Source organism: Cyprinus carpio, chromosome A14 (assembly GCF_018340385.1).
Source record: "Cyprinus carpio isolate SPL01 chromosome A14, ASM1834038v1, whole genome shotgun sequence".
Lineage (NCBI taxonomy): Eukaryota > Metazoa > Chordata > Actinopteri > Cypriniformes > Cyprinidae > Cyprinus > Cyprinus carpio.
This window is the reverse complement of record NC_056585.1, coordinates 30,128,434-30,137,205: the sequence shown is the minus strand read 5'-3', so window position 1 is coordinate 30,137,205 and position 8,772 is coordinate 30,128,434. Positions and strand designations below refer to the sequence as shown.

General features: G+C 34.4%; 1 pseudogene; it reads left to right on the top strand.

Annotated features, from left to right (window-relative positions):
• Nucleotides 1-3,116: 3,116 nt before the first annotated feature.
• LOC122147557 lies at nucleotides 3,117-6,887 on the top strand (annotated as a pseudogene).
• The last annotated feature ends 1,885 nt before the right edge of the window (nucleotides 6,888-8,772 follow it).

Sequence of the window (8,772 nt, the reverse complement as noted above, 5' to 3'; positions counted from 1 at the left end):
CCGTGGATAGACTGCTGGTTCTGTTGGTAGCCACTCTTTGTCTTTGTTTTAATTGTGACAAAAGCACAACAGTCCTTGTTTTCAGTATTATGCTTCATGTATTTCTGTGAAAGATGATGGGTAGGGGACAATTCTAGGTGTTTATAATGTGTTTAATGTGTGCCAGATCAGGGACGCCAGCGTCACTAACATTCGCAGGGCCTGGGACAATTTTTTGTTGTCCTTCTCAATGAAGGCCCTAGGTGCTCAGATCTTTGATCATTCCTGTTCCATTTGAGATCTGTGATACTTAAAGGATCTTATATAATTGATCTGAATTCATAACTGATGTGTCCAAACAAATGCTGGTTTGTTCGGAGAATCGAGTATCTTTAGACAGGAATTTACAGCACATCTGTTATTTGTAATCATTATAAGGTATCTGACTTTATTAATATAGTAAGTGGAATACAGTGTTTTCCTGGACAAGAAAACATTCCCTTGTACACTGAACACAGCATAGTACTGTTTGTTTCCTGATCCCATATTATGTAGTAGATCGGTATGTATAGATGCATCTGTGTACGTGGAACAAAACGGGAATACTCTGAGGTGGACTCAATGGTCTGCTCTTCAAGTGAAAAATAAGTCACTCTGATTCATATAATAATTTGTTTACTGTGAATGAGATGGGTGTACGCTTTTCAAGATGAATATTTAAAAAAAAAAATATTTTACAGTGAATGGGGATAGTGTACTGTTGAAATTACACAGTACTATGTGGATTATCAAAATGAAATAAAGAGTATTGAGCAATGGATTGATTTTGTGGCCTGTCCTTATAGCTATATTTGTTTGGTGTATCACACTAGAGGGTTTAAATCAAATCATAAAATAATATACTAGTTGGCTTCGAACTTTAGTTCATTGTTAATGTGATGAACTTCTTTTAATTTGAGTGAAACCGACACCCCCTCTTCTTATTCGCAAACATTTCTGGAAGAAAAAAAGGTAGTCAGAAAAGCTGAAAGTCTGAAGGTTCTGCTATATCATTATCTTTAAAATTCATAACTTTTAAATATGGCCCAAGTGTCTTCTGTTGCTAATTATAGGTAAGGTGTATAAACAAAAAAGGGGAAAGAGCGACACATACTGGACATACTTGGAACTCACCCTTCTGGCTGTGTACTGTACTGCAGACACAACATTAGACTAATAATCAATCTAAAGATGATAATTGTTTCAACCATTTCGAAGCCTCTGTGTTTAACACACACACACACACACACGCACGCGCGAAATAATATATATCATATATATCATAAAATATCTAGAATTAAAATGAAACAATCAAGATGAAATTGAAGTGCAGACTTTAAGTTTTAATTCAAGGGCTTGAACAAAAACATAAAAAGCTTAGGAATTACAACCATTTTTATACACAGTCCCCCCATTTTCAGTGGCTCAAATGTTATTGGACAAATAAAAATAATCATAAATAAAATGTTCATATTTAATATTTTGTTGAGAATCCTTTGCAGGCAATGACTGCCTTAAGTCTGGAACTCAAGGACATCGATCACCAGAGACTGGGTTTTCTCCTTTGTGATGCTTTGCCAGGCCTTTACTGCAGCTGCAGTTGTTGAATGTTTGTAATCTTTCTGCCTTTAGTTTTGGCTTCAGCGAGTGAAATGCATGCTCAATCAGGGTTGAGTTTGTGAGATCTTTTGTATGGAGACATCTTTTGACCGCATAATGTGGGTTCACATTAAAAAGTTTCCAAATACAAACCTTCTACCAGCTTATTTGATGTAGAAATAACGAAGGAATAGCCCACATCTGTCCATGAAATGGCTTTCGAGTCAACTGTCCAATTACTTATGGTCCCTTGAATATAATCCCTTGATATAACTAAAACTTGAATATGTTTTGGTCAACAGCTAAAACAATAATATATTAATAAATAATAAATATAAGATAACTGATAATAAATTAATTTATTTTTCATTAGTTAGTAACCCTTACCAAAAAGTAGTATACTTCAAGTTTGTTTTATTTAGTATACTTAAGTAAAGTTCAAGTATATTTTTAAGTATACTTTATGTAGCAAGTATGCAAATATCAGTGTTCTATTAGTATACTTGTAAGAGTACTGTTTCAATACACCTTGGGACTAAATTGGCCCATTTTCTAGTATATAAAAGTGTACTTTTAAGTTTACTTTAAGTATAACAGTATCAAACTTTGAGTACACAACTAGTTTACCTCTATGTTTGTAGTTTGTACTGCAATTATACTAAAAGTGAACTGTATACTGTATACCGGTATACTGATAGTTAACTTTGTACACTTTGAAGTATAGTCTCAATAAACTACTAGTTTAGTAGTTTTATACTGCAAGTATACTCATAAGTTTTCTTTAAGTGAACTTTACATCATACTTAAAGTATACTATGTCCCTATTTAGGTTTTAATTTGTATATATTTTGTTATATGAATATCTAAACATACAAAAAATCCAAAGAAAGAGTATCTGCTTGTAAAAAAAAAACATTTTATTCTAGCTTCATGCGTTCTTTTTTTAAACACTTAAATGTGGGTAAGTTTCATAAAAAATAAAGAAATAACATTTTGAACAAAAAGCTGAAAAAAGGCATGATAATCAAAACGTAGATGTGGTCGATCAACACCCCAAATCTTGACTGTAATTATTACCTCTTCATCGTTTGACATTTTATTCCATAACGTTACAGTTTTGATGCTCATTCATGTCAGATGATTGTGTTGTTTCTTTTTTCTTCTTCACCTTGTGTTTTTTTTTTTTTTTTTGGAAATTCTGTACAGAAGATGTGTACTAGCGCCCTCTACCATATAACAATGAAAACACGGATTCTAGGAACGCAAGTATAGCTTAAATATATTTAGACTTCTTGTAAGTATAAGTCAAGTATACTTAAATGTAATTTTATGCATATTTCTGAGGAGTACATAAAAAGTAAACTAAAAGCATACTTTCCTATTTTTAGTTTAAAAGAAGTATACTAATAGCACACTTGAATAACTTATTTTTCGTAAGGGAAGTTAGTTAGTTAAATGAAGAAGCTGGTAGTTTAGATAACTATATCTGCTGAGAATCTTGTCCAGCACTGAGATGTAGGCTACTTGATTTGACACTACTTGAGAGAAACACTCGAACCAAATAAGTCTTTTCTGAATCAAGTGCGTTTGGAAGTGCAGTAGGAGGAGTGAACGGGGGGCAACCCGGACAGCATTTTAATTCAGCCAGAGGGTGTTTCCATCAAGTGGCCATATTAGAATGGGGGGGGGAGAGAGAGAGAGCGAGAGAGAGAGAGAGAGAGAGAGAGAGAGAGAGAGAGAGAGGAGAGAGAGAGAGAGAGAGAGAGCACGAACGTCAGCGCAATAAATGAAAGCATACTGTCAGTGCTTTCTATCGCATTAATCTGCATGGCTGCCACAGATGTAAACATATATCCTGTAAGTTTTTTTTTGTTACCTCTTATATTTACTGCATATTATTATTCTAAATATGGCATGCATATTGCAATGTTTTGCAAGTTGCAATGTGTGCAGCTAGAGGTATGAAGACTGGATTAGTTGGTCAAAGATGATTCAAACTTTTGCATATTTCAGAATTAGCCTGTATTTATGTGCTAATATGCTTATATTAGTTTGTTGGTTGCAATGGAAAAAAGGTTTAGTGTGCATATGCTTGTAATTTATATTTATAGTTTAACATTGGGGTCTTTCTCTGGTTAAATCCACTGTCATACAAGCTGATTAGCTCTTGTAAGCAGATCAGCTTTGGTTCTTCTGGTTGCTGCTTCAGTCAACACATGCATTCCAATTCTGTAACGTTTTTACATTTTGTGCTAGAGTGTCATCCTAAAACTGTTCGTTTATGATTTTAAAATGCCTTTTACCTTGTTGCATTTGTAAACCCAGCCTTAAAGGATCTTTCCTAGGGCTAAAGTAGTGGAAGCCTTCAGTTAGTGAGAAACACAGGCTTCATAAAGAGTCCTTTGTGCCCCAGTGTGTGTGTGTTAAGAATACTGGGGCAGTGGAACAGATGAAGGCTGTGTGAAACACTTCCTTGTGTTTGTACAGAGTGAGGAGCTCTGAATACCTCAGCATGCTGCTTTTCTCTGTGATTGAGACTCAAACCCGGGTTCATGCATACCAATATGCTCAGTTACTTACAAACTGACATGGATCACTTCTCCACTTTTGAAGATCAGTATCCCTCATATATTAATAGACACACTGGTGGACTTTTTGTGATAGAGCATTGAAAATATTTTGAAATGTTATTTTGAAATGTTATTACAATTTAAAAACAAATATTTTCATTTGAATATATTTTAAAATGTTATTAATTTCTGTGATGGCAAACATTATTTCAGCACTCTTAAAAATAAAGGTGCTTCACGATGCCATAGAAGAACCTTTTTATCTAAATGGTTCCATAAAGAACCTTTAACATCTGAAGATGTATATGTATAATTCAGATTATAAAAAGGTAAGAAAGAGATGGTTCTTTAAAGAACCTTTGACTAAATGGTTCTTTATGGAACCAAAAATGTTTTTTTTTTTTTATTGCTTTGAGGTGTGTAGAACCTTTTAAGCACCTTTATTTTTAAGAGTGCGTCTTCAGTTTCACATGATTCTTCAGAAATCATTCTAATATGCTGATTTGATATTTTTATCCATGTTAACAACTGCGTGATATTTTTGTGAAATCTGTGATACATTATATTTACAGGATTCTTTAATGGATAGAATGTTGAAAAGAACATAATCAGTTTAAAATAGAAAATCTATAACATTACAAATATCTTTTTTTCTGCCAACCTTCTCTTAAAAAATATAATTCCAACTACAAAAATGTGAACAGTAGTAAATATATGATATATCATTAGATTTAATATTAAATGTATTTAATGAACTTAGGCAAACTTCAGTACATTTATATATTTACTGTTTAATTGATTTATAAATAATACAATGAATAATACTTTATAAAAGACAGAATTCTCACTTAAGCTTTTTTTTTTATTATCCTGAACAAAGGCTTATTGCCGAACCGTCAGCAGCAACAATTAAACAGTGAGAGTACGGTTATTATTCCTGTCATGTGTTTTTACAACAAAAGTATAAATGTTTTGATCCAAAATTAATCCACTATATTGTCATTTTTTGCAGCAATTCTTCATGATACTCTCAAAATGTCCCGGTATGTCATGTCAAACTTTTTTTTTTCCCCGCTGTTGTAATTTCTCAGAGTGAGGAGATGAGGACTCTCCTCTCTCAGCGGTCATGTGGTTTTGACAGTCTTCCTGATCAGCTGGTGCAGCAAATCAGTGTGGTGCCAAGGATTCAGCTTCAACATTCTCTGCGTAGGTGAGGAGAAAGTGCTTTTTAAGCTTCTGCAGACCTGGTATGTAAATAATCCAATCGATACAAAAGTGACTATGCCTTTCTTTTACAGGTGAAACTGGCATAGGCAAATCTACATTAATGAAACACACTATTTAACACAACGTTTCGAGAATGAAGAGGCCAGCCACTTCCAGAATGGTGTGCATTTGCGCCCCAGAACATACAGCCTGCAGGAAAGCAATGTGGATTTTAACAGCTAACCATTGTAATGACACTGTGGATTTGGTGACCAGGTTATAAAGAAGAAAGGTAATACTTGAGACTTAAGTTAAATATATAATGATAATGAGTAACCCACTGACACTGATAATGAACTACCAAAATGTCTTGTTTTTCTCTGCAGTATTTATAACCTATTGTGGACTACATTTGATGCTCAGTTTTTGAAAAACTTCCTTGAAGAAGAACTTAAAATTAAACGTTCCTTTATAACATATCACGATTCACGCATCCACACTCTGCCTCTATTTTATTGCTCCCACCGGTCAGAATGACTCACTTGAAAATCTCTGGACTTAGTTTTCCCATGAAGAGCTGGACAGCAAGGTACAGTGTTGCTCAATGTGTAAATATGTATATATATTCTACCTCATTACCTTAGAAAAAAGTATGTAGAATTAACCATAGCTAGATTTTTCCTTCCCAAACAGGTCAACATTATTCCCATCATAGCGAAGGCAGACACTATATCCAAGAGTGAGCTTCAAAAATTTAAGATCAAGATCATGAGTGTGACTGGTCGGGGCAACGGGTGTTTCAGATCTACCAGTTCCCAACAGATGATGAAGCTGTGGCTGAAATAAACTCTTCTATGAATGTAAGAGAAGCTTGAGTAAAAATAGATGTCTTAATATCAGATATGATGTTTTGATATTGATCCGAACAGACACACACTATATGCTCTTATATTGGCATCTTTAATGTTGAGCGGCCAGTGACTTGGTGTTGCAGGCACATCTCCCTTTTGCTGTGATTGGAAGCAGTGAAGAGGTTCAAATTGGGAACAAAATGGTGCGGGGCCAGACAGTACCCATGGGGAGTGGTGCAGGGTAGTATTGCTGCTAATAGTACATACAGTACACAGAAGAAAATTTTAAGAATTTTGAAGAACCAAATAGTTGTTGGTCCCTATTGACTTCCATAGTATGGAAGAAATACTATGGAAGTCAATGGAGACCATCAAATGTTTGATTACCAGAATTCTTCAAAATTTCTGGGATGTTGTCCTCAGTGGAGAACGATAGTCACTGTGACTTTGTAAAGCTGAGAGAGATGCTAATTCCCGTGTCAACATGTTGGACCTGAGGGAACAGACCCACGCCAGACACTATGAGCTGTACCCCGCCGCTGCAAACTGGAGGAGATGGGCTTCAAAGAACACCGACCCTGACAGCGAACCCCTTCATAATTTGATCACCTACTGCGACTTCTTCTCGAAAAAGAGCCTGTAAATAAAAGAAGGCAGTCAGTTCCATTTTAAATTGCATAGTCCGTCAGACTCAACAGTCATGGCAACCAAGTGAACGGAAACATCTGTCCTCACATACAGTCTGCATGAGACATAGTGGCCCACGAGGAGAGAATTCATTGGTGATTTTACAACTCAAGGAGGAACAGATGAGACAGATGTTTTGTCAACAAAGTGTAGGAGACAGAAGCTGAACTAAAGAGAGAAGGAGAGAGAGGTAAGAAACCCACTATTTTTTTTTTTTTAATGGAAAATACATTTGTCAAGGCATAATTTTAAGACAGTATATTATTTGTGCTAGCCTTAATCTAATATAAATGGTCATGTAAAACTACATTATATCTGCCTTTTAGTACGACTGGCTTTAGAGTAAATATCTGGCCGTAGTCGACATGGCTTTAAACTAAACATTAAAAAGTAATACTTTGTCAATATTCATTAAATAATACTTTTGTCACCTTTTTATTAACAAAATATTTAAAAACTTGTGAATTTTAAATGAAAAAAAAAATATGTAATATTTAAAAATACTTGTCACTTTTTAGTAAAAATGTAAAATAAAACACTAACATACAAACCATACTTTTTAATAACAAAAAAATAAACACAAAAATTTATAGGTTTAATATTATTATATAGTAGTTTTTACTTTAAAAACAAAATCTAGTTTAAATAATGTTTTTTTTTTATTAACTTGAAATTTCTTTCTATTAAATAATAAAATATTTAATTAAAAATAAATTTCAATTAAAATACTTGTCACTTTTTAATTGAAACAATTAAATATTTAAATGACCTCATTATATTCGCATATCATTGCAAAATCCCATTTTAGTAAATAAAAAATCGAACAAAAGATGTAAAAACGAACAAAACATGTCACGCGGATTTTTAAATAAGCTAAAAATATAAAAAAAAAATACAATAAACCCTTCCTTGATCCAAAGTAAATACACGTGGCAAGTATTTCAGCAGCACTTGGGGTTTGTGTGTAATAATAATGTAATTAAAATGTAAAAAATATTAAAATATCAATTAAAAAATAAGTTAATTTTTCAGCACTATAGCTATAAACTGTTAATCAGCATAACATAATATGGGAAGAACGAAAATAAAATAAATAAAATAAAATAAAATAAAAATACTGAAGTATCCATCTTTTTTTGTATTCCCAGCTGCATAAGAGAGATTTTTGAGATGCTGGAACACGGTACACATCAGGACGCAGGAGAGAGGAAACCTGGAGGACGAGCGTAGAGATTTAGAGGAGAAATGAACAATGACACACCTTTTTCATTAACAGGAGAAAGTGGCTGCTCCGCCACCCTACATGTCTCTTCATCAAGCTTCTCCTCCGCCCTCAAAAAAGACAAAGAGAAGAAAACGGTAAGCCTGTCTCCCTCCCTCCTTTTTTTTTTTCTTTTCACCATTTCATCACCTCTGAGACTATCTGTTTTCGTCCCATCCTCTGGTAGGCCCCACCGTCTGTGGGAATGAGACTGGATCTTGTCTTACATCACAAGCGTCTGAGAGTCTTTTTGTTTGTCCCTGTAGGTTTAGCTGACCTGTTTTTTGCTTTCTTCGTGGTCTCTGATGCTCAGATGCATGGCCAGAGATGCTGGGATAGAAGAGCTTCAGTGCTGTAATTAGTTAGAGTCACGCTTATAGGACAGTGATCTTGGCAATTTGGGGTTTTTTTAATAGAGACAAGAGATAGATAGTACAACTAGTTGCCTGGTACTCTTCTCTCTCGTCTCTCTCTGCCACCTGCCTCTCGCTGGATCAGCATGCATTTACTGCGCCCGCCTGATTAAAGTGTGTTTGCCATTTGTTGCACCGTCTCTTTGAATAAATGAGTGTTTTGATTG